General features: G+C 40.7%; 1 protein-coding gene across 1 annotated transcript in view; it reads left to right on the forward strand.

Moving 5' to 3' along the window:
• Window positions 1-14866, forward strand: part of RTTN (rotatin) — a 1129552-nt gene that overhangs the window by 300486 nt on the left and 814200 nt on the right. The window lies entirely within an intron of this gene.

The following is a 14866-nucleotide window of genomic DNA, read 5'->3' on the forward strand; positions in this document are numbered from 1 at the left end:
GGTCCTTTTTTACAAAAGGACTCAGATAGGTTACTAATGTGAGGACTCCGGCCTATTAGTGTATATATGTCTTTATGACATTACTTTTTTTATATACCGGGGACTTCCACCCCGACGACGGGGAATGATTCAGGCATGTGAATCTATCAAAGATACCAATACTGGATAACTGCAGTTACAGGTAAGTAACGCATTTCTTAAGGTGGGGACCACGAGGATGGATCACCTACCTCATTGTGGAACAGAGCGAGTTGGATGAGGACATTGGCACACGTGGGGGCTCATCCAGAGCTTGGGCTCATACAGAGTGACATGCAGTTAAGAAAGTGCATCCATCCAGGAACTGTAATACTTCAACTCACACAATGCTGAGGGGCGTGGCATGGATTACTTAGCTAGCGTGTGGGAGTGTGCACGCATTCTTCGCATATAAGCCTCTGAAGAAGAAAGATTTTGAAACCCGTAAGGCGAGACGAAGGAACTGTTGTAATTATAACCTAAGTGTGGCGCTGTTCATACCAAGAATTAAAGGTTAAAGGTCAAACCTTCTCGGCTGTTCGAGTGCCTCCTCATTTGTGTGGCAGACCTAGGAGCAAGATGTATATGTATGTATATATATATATATATATATGTTGATATATATATAAAGGGATGCAAGCTTCGTCATGGTGTGCGGCTATTACTTTCCTTGTTGAAGGAGGGTAGTTGGTGAATATTTAACGGCGTGGTTCAGCCGTAAGCGACACACCGCCACAAGAGCGCCACAGCCTGCCTGAAATTGAACCGCCTTTGGGGTACGTGAAAGCGACAGGACAGGCAGGTGCCGCCAAAGACTGTCTTTGGTATTGGTTCCAGGGAAACCTTGAAAATGGGTTTTCAGAGACACGACGGACTTTGCATCAGTGTAAAGGCATGATATATGACCCACTGGAGGGTAAAAACAATTGTATAAAATCAGGAACTGCATGGACCACAACACCTAGCGACGGAGTGCAACGCCCACTGGACACTTGAGAAATTTATTTATTTATTTATTTTATTTTAAGAATTTGTAAAGCGCGACTGTCACCATTGCAGGCATCCTGGCGTTAACAGAAATCCAAACCAGATAGAATCAGAGGCATCAGAGGAGATCCGGGGAGAAAGGCTAGCCAGGGAAGAGCCAGGTTTTTACCCTCTTCCTAAACTGCATAAGTTCATTCATAGCCCTAATCTCGATGGGGAGAGTGTTCCAGAGTCTGGCGGCAGTCACCTGAAAGGATCTACCACCAGCTCTAACCTTCCTAAAGCTGGGAACGACTACCAGTTTAGCATCCGATGAGCGAAGGTGTCTGGAAGGAGTGTACCAGACAAACTTGGACCTAAGAGGAGCTGGACCACATCCGTGCAGAGGGCTTTAAATTGGATCCTCTGTCTAAGAGGAAGCCAATGTAGTTTTGCCAAGGTAAATGGTCCATGAGATCTCCTAGGCAGCCCCAACGCCAATTTAGCCGCTGCTGTTTGGACCCTTTGGAGTCTGTCCAGTAGATACTCAGGGGACCCGAGCAGGAGGGCATTACAGTAGTCCAACCTGCTCAGGATGGTACATCTAACCACCTGGGCACGAGCATGGGAGGGTAAAAGGGGCAGAACCTTCCTGAGTGAGCGAAGGATGGCAAAGCAACAGGCCGATGTTTTCTGTACATGGGTATCCATACTGAGACCATGGTTTAGCATGATTCCTAGGTTGCGGAAAGAGGCTGCAGGCCGTACGGTGGAACCGGATTCCGGGGGCCAGAAATTGTTGGGAAACGGTCGAGGGATCCTTGTTCCAGCGCTGAAAAGCACTTCAGTTTTCCCGGCATTAAACTGAAGCGAGTTTGCCTTTAACCAGCTTGCAGTGTTCCTTAGGCAGTTATGTAGAACCTCCGCAGAGATGGACTTCTCTCCTTCCAAGGAGAGGATCATCTGCGTGTCATCGGCATAATTAACAATTCGAATGCCAAAACCTTTAATAAGCGAGATTAGTGGCCTGAGGTAGACATTAAAAAGAATAGGACTGATGGCAGAGCCCTGAGGCACACCATGCAGGACCGGGGAGAAGGGTGATTGAAAAGGAGGCATTGAAACCGCCTGCTGCCTGCCCTGTAGAAAAGAATGGAACCAACTCAATGCCGAGTCTCTCACCCCTGCCTCAGTCAACCGCTTCAGCAAGATCTTATGATTAACTGTGTCAAAGGCGGCAGACATATCAAGCAGGATCGAGAAAGAGGCCTGATTTCTGTCTGCACGCCTCTGAAGTTCATCCATAGCGGTGATGAGGGCTGTTTCGGTCCCATGGGCCGGCCGAAAGCCGAATTGATCCTCGTCAAGTAGGAGAAGTTGTTCCAAGTGGGTGGAAAGAGTGTTGCTAACCACCCGCTCAACTATCTTGGCGGGGAATGGCAGCAGTGAAATCGGTCGGTAGTTTTTTGAACACTCAGGGTCCAACGAGGGTTTTTTTAGCAGGGGGGAGACTAACGCCCGTTTCCAGTGAGCAGGGACGGTGCCAGTCACCAGGGATTGATTGCAGATAAGATGGAGTGAGGGGAAAAGCTTGTCTGCAAATTCCTTCCAAATTTTAGTGGGGAGCGGATCCAAAGGAGAGCCGGAAACAATCCCTCTCGCTATATTGGAAAAATTTTCAAAAGTGAGCGGCAGGAACCTGAGCAACAAGCTTTCCAGAGTCAGAGCCGAGTTTGGTAACGGGGTAACCGGTGGAACAGGTCCAGATTCCGGGGGGCAGTTACTGTCAAGGGGGCTGTCTAAGTCTTTAAGAATCAAATCGATTTTTTCTTTAAAGAATATGGCAAGATTGTCACAGAGATCTTAGGACGGAACAATCACATTCTTGCACGCGTCCGGGTTGGTAACGCTGTTTAAGATGTTAAAGATACTCCTGGCATTATTGGTGGAATTACAGATCAAAGAGGAGTAATAGTCAGCTTTCGATCTTTTAATGAGACTTTTATAGGCAAGAATCTTTTTTTTCCATATTTCTTTAGAGGATTCATTGTACTTGCGTCTCCATTTCCTCTCTGCTTGTTTACAGTCCAAATAAAGAAATGGATACAGTCCCTCTTCATGCCTAATTGGAAATCAGCGGCGCAACCCTTTGAAAAAGCTCAAGGTAAACGAGCGAAACATGTTAGGACTGCCGGCTGTTTCTTAATAAAGGGATGCAAGCTTCGTCATGGTGTGCGGCTATTACTTTCCTGTTGAAGGAGGGTGGTTGGTGAATATATATATATATATATATATATATATATATATATATATATATATATATATATATATATATATATATATATATATATATATATATATATATATATATATATATATATGAAACACACTTCTAAGTAGGCAAATACAACTGTTAAATGCATTGAATCAAATACATGAAATGAATTACAAGCAGATGATATGGAATGAAATACAAGCAGTTAATAATGTGGATTGAAATACTTGCAGATAATAGTATAATGGATGTCCACTGCAAGAAATCAAAAAGATATATACACTAAATACATCAGATGATCATAACCACTGAAGACTTGAATGTGGACACTGACACACTCGCACATCACAAAGTCAATACTCAAATAAAACACATCACTGTCTGCATACACTGCATCTAAGCCCACTCCAGACTGGGGGATTCACAGCCGGGGCTAAGAGCCTTCTGCAAACCAGGTTCTGCAACCCAAGTAAACCGTCCATCCCCATTCAAATTCAAAATCCCAGTTTCCTAGTCAACAAACCCCAGCTTTACAATCTCAAAGCCCACTAGATTTTTCTGAAACACTGACAAAATATCGAGTATCACAATATCGAGGTACAAAAATATTGTGGCAAAAATATCGAAGTCAAGAATATCGACATCCTATCTATATCATGGTAAGTACAAAAATATCAGAAACAAAATATCGATGTCTAAAATATCGTTGTTAAAAATATTGTTTTTTCAATGTTAAAAAAAAGTAAATAATACATTTAAATAAAAGAAAAATAGTTAAACATTTTTAAAAATGTTTAAAAATCATAACTAATGCATATAATGTTAAAATAACTTAAGCATACATATAAAATATAATATATATACTTAAAAATATTCGTAATTATTTATTTTATTAACTTAGAAATTGTTAAAAACATTTTTATGAAATATAAATACATATATACACATACAAAAATAATATAAATAAAAATATGAAAAATAGATATAACAAATTAAAAAACTACAATATTTTTAAAATTCTAAAAATAAATTATACACAACATTAACTAAAAGTATACAGAACAATATTGGATAGCGGAAGGAATACAATTACTATTCCAACTCCAGAGAGTGCAACAGTAGGGAGTTTTCAATAGCATAAGGGTAAAAATAACTATTCCAACTCCAGAGAGTGCAACAGTAGGGAAAGTGTTGGATAGCGTAGGGGTAAAAATTACTATTCCCACTCCAGTGAGTGAAACAGTAGGGAAAGTGTTTGATAGCCTAGAGGTAAAAATTACTATTCCCACTCCAGAGAGTGCAACAGTAGGGAGTTTTGGATAGCATAGGGGTAAAAATAACTATTCCAACTCCAGAGAGTGCAACAGTAGGGAACGTGTTGGATAGTGTAGGGGTAAAAATTACTATTGCCACTCCAGTGAGTGCAACAGTAGGGAAAGTGTTGGATAGTTTAGGGGTGAAAATTACTATTCCCAATCCAGTGAGTGCAACCGTAGGGAAAGTGTTGGATAGCTTAGGGTTTAATATTGCTATTCCAACTCCAGACAGTGCAACAGTAGGAAATGTGTTGGATAGCGTAGGGGTAAGAATTACTATTCCCACTCCAGTGAGTGCAACAGTAGGGAACGTGTTGGACAATGTAGGGATAAAAATTACTATTCCCACTCCAGTGAGTACAACAGTAGGGAAAGTGTTGGATAGCCTAGGGGTAAAAATTACTATCCCCACTCCAGTGAGTACAACAGTAGGGAAAGTCTTGGATAACATAGGGGTTATAATTGCTATTCCAACTCGAGAGAGTGCAACAGTAGGGAAAGTGTTGGATAGCGTAGGGGTAAAAATTACTATTCCTACTCCAGAGAGTGCAACAGTAAGTAAAGTTTTGGATAGTGTAGGGGTCAAAGATAACATATCTATAAATTAATCATGTTTTTTATTAAATAAATGAATTAATAAATTATCAATAAATTATAAATACCAATAAAAAATTTAATTAATCATGACTTTAATAACATTAAATTACTTCCCATCCTATTCCCCAATAAACCCCAACCCACTCCTCATAAAAATGAACACAATATAATTATCAAATAATAAAAATTAATTACCAATTTATATTTAACAAATTATTTTTAATACCAATAAATAATAATTAGTAAAAATGAATTACCAATTAACAATTCATAAATAAATCCATAATCAATACCCAAAAATAAAAATCATCATTTTATTGTAATTAAGTTACTTCCCCTATTCCCCTATAAACCCTTAACCCGCTTGAATAAAAAATTAACACAATTAATATAATTATCAATTAATAAATAATTGCCAATTAATAATTATTTAACAATAAATTAATTATCAATCTCAATAAATAAAAATGTATATTTACTTAATTACAATTAAATTACTTCCCATCCTATTGCCCACAACCTGCTACGGAACTAAAATGCACAATTTAATTGCAAATAATTAATAATGTTTTAAAATTATCATTTAATTTACTATAATTAAATTACTTCCCACCCTATTCCCCTATAAACCCACAACCCGCTACGGTACTAAAACGCAAATGTACTTTAAAAACAATTGCTAACTTCTAAACATTTAATAAATATAAATTTTTTTAAATAAAAAACATAAAACATGTGAAACACATACATATAAAATACTAAAATACATAACACTTACATAAACATCGATATTATTAACATCAATATTTTTGCTTTCGATATTACTAACTTCGATATTAACAGAAACAATATTTCTTACCTTCAGGTCGATATTCTGGTCACTGATATTCTTCATGATATTCTTTCCCTACGCTATTTAAAACTCGATATTAATGTAGATCAAAATAAAAAACTCGATATTATGTCTGTGCACCAACGTTTCTGAGAGGCCCATCTCTGCGCCAAGGAAACTTACTGGAGTTGGCCACTCTCCATGCAAGTATTCCAAAGGCAAAAGAGTTCACGTTCATTTTGTGCGCCCACACGTTGCAGCCTCTTATCTAAATGAAGCTTATCAAAGACTCCAGCCGTACAGAAAAACAATCTCTAAAAACAAAACAACCTTGAACATGAATAACCTAAGCAATTTCAGTAATCTGGGGGCCTGCCTTTGTGCGCAAAAGCTCAAGCTAGACAGAGTCAGAATTCAAGATGGCATGAGTGCATGTCAAAGCCAATAGTAAGAACTTTATTATACTTCCCAACGTACAACACAATGCAAATTTGTGCACAACTGCCTATTGCAATACACACTTCATCTCCCAATGTACAACATAATGCACATTTGAGCACCACTGCATATAACACTGCATTCGGGCCGGACTCTGAACCGCAAGCGGCCCTGGCAAAGTGCTCGGCCACCCTCCCTCGGGGGTTCAGGGGTGCCGCCGAGCTCTTTGCCAGGGCCGGTTTTCAGACGATTTTGGTACAGGGCCGATTTTGCAGCTATGCCCAAACCGGCCTCCACCCGTGCGGCGCACTGGGGGATTGCCCGGTGCCGCTACGGCCAGTCCGGCCCTGACTGCACTCTGAGACCAAAAGGTTAATTCCACACACCTCTCTCTCTCATACTTTCAAATGCACATCCCACACGTTCTGTTCCTTGCAAGGCTGTTCTACTCCGTGAAAGCTCTCCCACTCTAAAACTACAAGGTTACACGAAAGAAATCTTCGAGGAAAAGTGCACATGCAGGTAAAATGATGACGTACATTCAAGCTAGGATTCAGTTAAACTCCAAAAGTCAATTAAAATTATGGTAGTCAAAGGTCGTCACGTGGTCTCAATACTGGAGTGCCTCTAGCATTACACCTTACCTCCCCCACCTGCTGACACAGAACAGTCTGTGTACTCCCCTCACATTTACTTGATAACCAGTATTGCTAACTAACGCAACAGATCAGTTGGCTGCTTTTTGTGCCCGCTTAAATGTACCACGCAATAGGACATTATTCTCGAAATTACTAGAAATTATTTGGTGGCAGAATCTGTTTTTTGTACAATTTGTGCTCACAATTCCTTTGCCCTTGCCCAGTAGAAATTCCATAAATAAAACCACTGGGTTTGGGCTCCCAACAGTAAGGCCAAGCCATTGACCACTATAGAACGAATATAGAACCGAACAGATGCCAATTCTGTTATCTCAATTGATTTTATATTACCACCAGCATATTGGAACTCAGCACAACATGGGTCCAAGACTTATAATTTAGTCTGAATTAATCTTTTTTGTTTTATTTCTATTTCTCAACACATTGCTTTGTTTTGATTTTATCACATTTTCGTTTTACACATCTACATCACAAATACAAAAATTCTTACATTTAATAAATCAGCTTACATATTTATACTCATTCCATACACACTGTCACTCACCATTGTCAACCATTCATGCACAACACACACGCAATAACAGCACTAAAAATGTCTTTACAATACATTTGGTTTAACTTTTTACAATTTTTACAAAACAATATCAGTCAATTAAACAATAATATTCTCTATTTTCATGAATTTGGAGCAATTTCACGTTCTTATGGCTCAACAACAAATGGTCTACGTGTTTCAAACTCCTACTTGTTGTGGAGTTCTCATCAGGACCCAAAGGCTGTGGAAAAGAACAAAAACTTTCTTTAGACCTATAGCTCCTTTGTATAAATTATCAGTGCTCACCACTTTTGGCTTACCTTTTGCAATAAGCCTGACTTGATATGCCCGACGTGTAACACTAGAAATGAAAAACGGGTAAAGAAGAATATCACTGCCTGAAACGGTCATAAAACATGACCCAACCATCATAATACCTTGTACTTGCATCAAACACACCCATACACACGCTTGTGTTTCTCTAGATGATGTAGATGACCTAGGAAATAAATACGCGATTTTTGATAAGACAGCTGTTCCTATTTAATACTTATTCGAAAGGAGAATGAAAGTTTAGCTCGTCCGGGGCTTACTTGTTTGATTTCCAATGTCCTCTTTAAATAATTGATTGATGCGAGCGCGCGGGGCAAACCTTAAATCAATTGAAAGCTTGTAAGAGTGATGTTCTCATGGTCGCTAGATGTCTTAATAATTCAAAATAACTGGCTCGAAGCTAGTTTACCTCTGTGCGTCGCTTTTAAGACGGACCGATTAGAATGGCGTTTCCTTCGGTAGCGTTCTACGGAAGCCTGTGGGGCTGTAGACGATTAACATAGTTACTTCCTGGTGTGGAGGATCCTGGGAAATGTAGTATTAAGTAGTTAGGCGGTTTTATGTTAGTTCACTCATTCACTACAGTATGCCAATATGTTTTCACGATATTGCTTGTTTATTGGGAAAAAGCGTGTTCATTTCTCGCCATAAGAATGAAATGTGAACTTGACGGACCTTGTATTTTTGCCGCACTTATGGGGCGTCTAGGCATTATATTTACCACTGATGTTGGTGGCAAAATGCTGTATTGATGTGTCACCATGAGAGTAAATGACCTTGTATATGAGCCACGTTTTATGGGATGTCTGGTCGTTCCATTTCTACTAATGTTACCGGCAACATGATCTGCCTGAATAATTGGCAGCATATGGTATGCCGTTCTCTGCATAAATGTACATATTTGGAGGTCCCATCTACAGGGACTGTAAGTGGGCCCCATCTTGAGCGTTAAGGGGAATATGCTTTCAATCATAACTTTGTTTTGAGTGGGGGATAGTAGTCCACACCTGTCTTTCTCTTAAGTTCATCAGACGCATATTCGCATCTAGATAACATTGATTGCTCCTGGGGTATGCCTTGGAAAGGTGGACTCGCTTCGAGTTTGCGGATTCTTCAGCAATATGATAGTGATGATCAAAAAGGTGTTTTGATTTAGTTTGTAAATCTCCGTTAACTCATTTAGACCGTCGACTGCAGAATTGAATTTAACAATTAGCATAGCTTCTCTTCTGGACAATTTTGCATCTCGGTTTCCCCCTCTGATATCACGTTCAACTTTCGAAATCACAGTCCATTTTAAATCCATTTTTGTATTATTGTTCAGGCGCCATTGATTTACTGATGGGGCTGTTTGGATGTTCTTTTTAATTCTTGATTTGTGTTGTGTGATTCTTGTTCTTACTTCTTGATTCGTCTTGCCAATATACAATTTCTTGCAAGGGCATTTCATTCCATATACCACGTACTTACAATTTGAAAAAGAATCCTGTTTCCAGAAGATATTGTTGTGTTCAAAAACACAACCTTCTTCTGTGGTTGAACAACAAATACAAGTCCCACATTTGTGGTGTCCTTGTATGGGGGGTAACCCTACGAAGGCTCTCACTGAAATTGTATCCTTTTGGGGGAGGGCCGCTCGAACCAGTTGGCTTGCAATACTACGGTCTTTTCTGAAAGCAAACAACGGAGCAGTAATCAATGTTTCATGGAGATTTTTTACTAAATGCAATTGCGAGTGATGACCTTTTTAAGCATATTCGAATTGGGACAGAACGTAGAGACACATACAATCCTGTCCATTTCTTTTTGTTCTTTTTTTAAGAAGTATGTAAAGATAAAAATACCAGCAAGGGTTTTGCTTTTGACAAATAATTTGCAGCGAATAAGATCTGTATTATTTAGACACTTAAGCTGAGAACATCAGCTGCTAAAATTGTTTTGTCTCACCTTATTGTTTAGGAGAGAACCAAATAAGCTACCACACTAGCTCAAGAAAGAAAAAAGGAAAAAGCAACACAAGAAATTGTATTTCAAAAAAGACTTATTATTTGTTTTTTTTAAATAAAATTATACGGGTTCACAGTCAACTAAATTGATACCATAGCTCAAATATAAGGAAAAAGACATTCATTCCATTGATACAAAAGATAAAGGTCCAGTCTGTATGACTAATAACAATGACTTTTGGTTTAAATAAACAGTAAATCAAAGGCAATATATGTTAATTGATGCAGACATGGACAAGCGTGTCGACGTTTCGGTCTTATCGGTGCTATCCCAAGACCATCATCAGGACGAAAGTTTGTAAGGTATGGTTGACCCTTGTAGAAATGGTTATTAGTGTGACCCAGTCTATGAGATGGATAAAATGTAGAGAGTTGTATCACACAGTGGAATCGCATATAACTCTCACTTATAACGTTGTGTCAAAAGTACACAGGCCGATATTTCATTTCTCGAATAGACGTAGGAGAAAATTATGAATCTTAGTTGAAACGTCACCGAGAGAGAGGAAAAGTCTGCCACCGTAGTCTCTGGGCAAAGGCTAACGATTTTAGCAGCTGATGTTCTCAGCTTAAGTGTCTAAATAATACAGATCGTATTCGCTGCAAATTATTTGTCGAAAGCAAAACCCTTGCTGGTATTTTTATCTTTACATATTGTTTGCCCGAGCCCGCAAGGGTATATTGGGTTACCCACCTCCTTTTACTATTTTCAAAAAGGCATTCCCAAGGGGTACACCAGGCACGTTTCCTCAACCTCTTGAGTAGTTTTTTGAGGTAGCCACGCTCTATTAGGTTTTCTATTAATCTCAACGGATGGATTTGATATTCATCCTTAAAATGGCAATTCCGTCGAATTCGAAGGTATTGACCAAATGGTAAATTTTCTTTTAAACTTCGTGGGTGGTGTAGTTCCGTGGTTCGTGAGTGAGGTTCGATGGTTCCGAACCAGTATAATTAAGGTCGTTGGAAATAGACGATTTTGATGTCAGCAGACCGCAAATGACGAGTGTAGTGTGTCTGAGTGTTTTCGCATGAATCGATCAATGAGAACACTCCGTATTCGAGGATTTAGTTTGAACCTTCGGGTTCCATTTTGTGAACGACAGCCATTTTGTATGGTTGTCCTCACATAGGCCGATGACTGCGGCCGAGCGAGTCCTTGAGACACGTATGCCTTAGCTGACTTCTGAGTGACCTGGCGGAACTGACTCCTTGCCCGAGGTTGACCTCGCTGAGCCAGTTCCTTGTTAAGCGGCTGGTCTGATAAAGATCAAAGAGTAGGACATGCCCGAGTTTACAGTACACTGCACCCACCTTTCTATCTCACTTCCAATCTGTTTTTGCCTTTCCTTTACGACATAATCATTTATTTGGGTTGAGGGTTTTTATGATGGGTTTGTCCGGCCTGATCCGACAAGAAACCTGGAATGTGCTTGGTCATTTCTATTGGGCTGGACAACGGAAAGTGGGATTGTCGTCATACGCTACTTTTGAATTGCCACACTGTCATTGGTCAGTTTGTATGAAAGCAATGCTAATTTAGAATGTTGCCTGAGGCTTGATTTTTGGCATAAAATACCATGCTCCCTTCATTGAATTTGTGCAGTCTCTAGCGAACCACCCGTGTGTGCTTCGTAGATCTCTGTTCCTGGTTGCAGCCAATAAACTTTGGTCTTTGACGTCATCAAGAAGTATCCCGTGTCTCTGTTTGCCAAAGCAGGGGAACTGGAAGGCATCAGGCGTTTTCCCTGACGACACTGGGTTTCTAAAACCCTGTCCTTCAGTGGTTACTTGTGAAGTGGAGCGATTTTATTTCGATCAGTCGTTTTTTTTAAATAGAGTTGTTACTAGTCCTCCTTGAGATGGATAGACTTCAGCATCTAGAAACGACATTCTGCTCTTTGAGTGGCTCAGACTGAATTGTATTTCTTGAGTCCGATTGTTTAACCATTCATGAAAACTGATCAGATCTTCTTCGCTACCAGTCCACACGAAGAAAATGTCGTCGATGTAACGACTCCAATTGAAGATACATCCGACATAAGGGTTATTTTGATAGATGTAAGTTTCTTCGTATCTAGTCATAAACATGAAATCAAAACAAAGCAATATGTTGAGAAATAGAAATAAAACAAAAAAGATTAATTCAGACTAAATTATAAGTCTTGGACCCATGTTGTGTTGAGTTCCAAAGTGCTGGTGGTAATATAAAATCAATTGAGATAACAGTATTGGCATCTGTTCAGTTATACAGTAGAAATTCCAAGCATTCAAGAAATCGTTTTTTAGAATTCGAAAGAAAAACACAATTTATGATTAGGTAGTTTCTAACAATGAAAACGAAATTGCTCCAACCGGAATGTTTTTTAATTTAAAAAAAAATTCATTTGTTTAAGTGGTATGCTTGACACTACTTGTATGGCAGTTTATGGGGAGAGGCAAAGGTTGATTGAGAAACAAGGCTATGATGGGGAGAGATGAAGGGCAACAACAGGGAGTGCACTGCAAGAAAAAGAAGTGGGTGGGGAGAGACTACGTGAGTTGCTGAGGCAAGAAGTCAGGTAGATGCTATCAACTGAAGGGGGGTTCTGGTGTTCTGTGGCATTACCCCCATCAATCTAGTTTTGGAATATGCAGCTGACCGCCCACCCACACGGAACCTAAAAGCACAGCGCTCCCACCTATTGGTCGTTAATTTGTCTGGAGAATGCATTATTTAACCTCCATGTGGTAACTTAGGGGCCGATTCCGATGTCGGACGGGCTCAGGTCCGTCCAACATCGGTCAGGAGCCGTAACCGACCGACTTGCGGTCGTCAGTTACGGCCCAGCTAGTACGATGGTTCGGTCGCACTCGTATACATCACAATGCAAGCATGCATTCCGAGCAGAATGCATGCTTGCATTGTTAAAAGCAGGGTGCAGTTCATCCCTGCACCCTGTGGCCGGCACCCCAAGATGCCTGCCACCGGGTACAGGGATCCACAGAGGGCCACCATATGTCCCACCAGGCTGCTATTCGGCAGCCTTGCACCCATGGGGGCCCTACCTGGGCCCCCCAAAGACAGTTTCTGACTGCCTTTTCGTGCCGGAAAAACCAGCACGAAAAGGCAGTAAAAAACTGCCATCGTACTCCCTCGGTCGCAAAGAGGCGGCCGGGGGAGTACAGAGGGATTTCCGGACGGCGAACGGGCATTCTGTCGTCCGCAATCCAGAAATCCGAGTCCGATTCCTTTCCGACTGAGCCCATCAGAGTGGCTCGGTCAGAAAGGAATCCGGGCGACACATTCAGGTTCGGTCGGAAGGGCTCCGACCATCACTCTGAGCCCTTCCGATCGGAATCGGCCCCTAAGCCTTCACTATGAATGTAGCAGACACCCGCCATTTCAGGAGAAGTCCACGTTCCTCATACATTTCTTGCAGCTGTGAAGGAAATCCTGCATATAGGTTGGGATATTGAGCTTATTTGTGCATGGCCTCACGGGTGCAAATGTTGCCTGTGTATCTTGCGTAAATGTTGAATGTCTGCGAGTGCATTCAATTGCAAATTAACTTGCCTGTTTTACATCCAATAGGCTTTCAACAGCAAGTGAGTGATTCAACTACTTATAGCACAAATTTGTATCTTTTGCAGCAGCATTTTACAATTGTTTTTGTTCCCATCGCTGGGTTGAGGGTAGTGACGAGACAGCAGGGTGTTCTTACTTTGATATTCTAGTTTGTTTTCTTGCAGATTTATTTGATATCTGTAAACAGTAGAATGTCTCAGTGTACATGTTGATCCTTAGAACACTTTTATATTAAATGTTCTCATGTAAAAAAGGACCAAAATAATATCATACCCTTAGGCGGCAACATATTTTATATTCTGTATTTTATATTTGTGTTTTTTTAAAATGCCTCCACTTAGTCAAATTAGTGATTACCGTCAATGTTAAACACCAGTGTTTTACCATTTTTAAAAAATGACAAAGGGAAAATGCTGCAATTAAAGAAGGCTGTAAATATTTCCCTTTCCATGTCAGGAGCAAGGATAACAGTGATACCCAAACAAAGAATGTAGGGTATGTTTGTCAATTTTACTGCTAAATGTGGGTGTTAAAATCCAAGCGAAAAACGTACAGACGAGGCTAAATGATGTCCCCGGGTCACATTATTTCCCTTGACTGCCATGTTTCGTGGGCAGTTGCAGGGTTAGCAACAATACAAAAAAGGTGACACACCTGATTGATGCATCCTCAAGGATTAGGGGTGAGGCGAAGATTCTCTCCCTTGCCGCCAAAGGGCTTTTGAAATGGTAAAGTGGCTTCCCAAAAGCCACAGTAGAAGTGAGAGCGTTAGGAAGTAAATCTTTGAACATGGTATGAGCAGGATATGCAGAGCCATGGTAAAGATCAGAATTAACAAATTAGTAAATGAAAGTTAGCAATATGAAAGAGAGTTAGAGAGAGGCTTTCCTGTCTCCCAGCTAGTGCGTGTCAGCTTTGTGCAGCCCTGGGGACTATTGTATTACAGAAAGGGTTGCAGACTCTTGTGTGGGCAGTTCTGTAAAACTGGTAGCGCTGCCACACATGTGGTGCCAACGCCCTCTTCACGGGAGTGTGGCCCCATGTAAATGAGGACATCATTTACCATTCCACACGAGCCCTATTGCAGACACCCATGTAGAAGTAAACATGCCCTTAGGAGGCACACTGATGGTGCACGCCACCTGAGGGTAGCCCTCTAGAGGGATGAAAGGGGTCCCTGGACACCCCCACCACTGAAGATATCCATCTGCAAGTGGGGGCAACCACTCTCTACACTCGCCTGCAGAGCGATCTCTGCCCTCTCTTTAAAGTGCAGGCAGTTTGTCATTGCTGATCTTCCAACTACTGAGAGCTACTGAGAGA

Source organism: Lissotriton vulgaris, chromosome 4_1, assembly GCF_964263255.1.
Source record: "Lissotriton vulgaris chromosome 4_1, aLisVul1.2, whole genome shotgun sequence".
Taxonomy (NCBI): Eukaryota; Metazoa; Chordata; class Amphibia; order Caudata; family Salamandridae; genus Lissotriton; species Lissotriton vulgaris.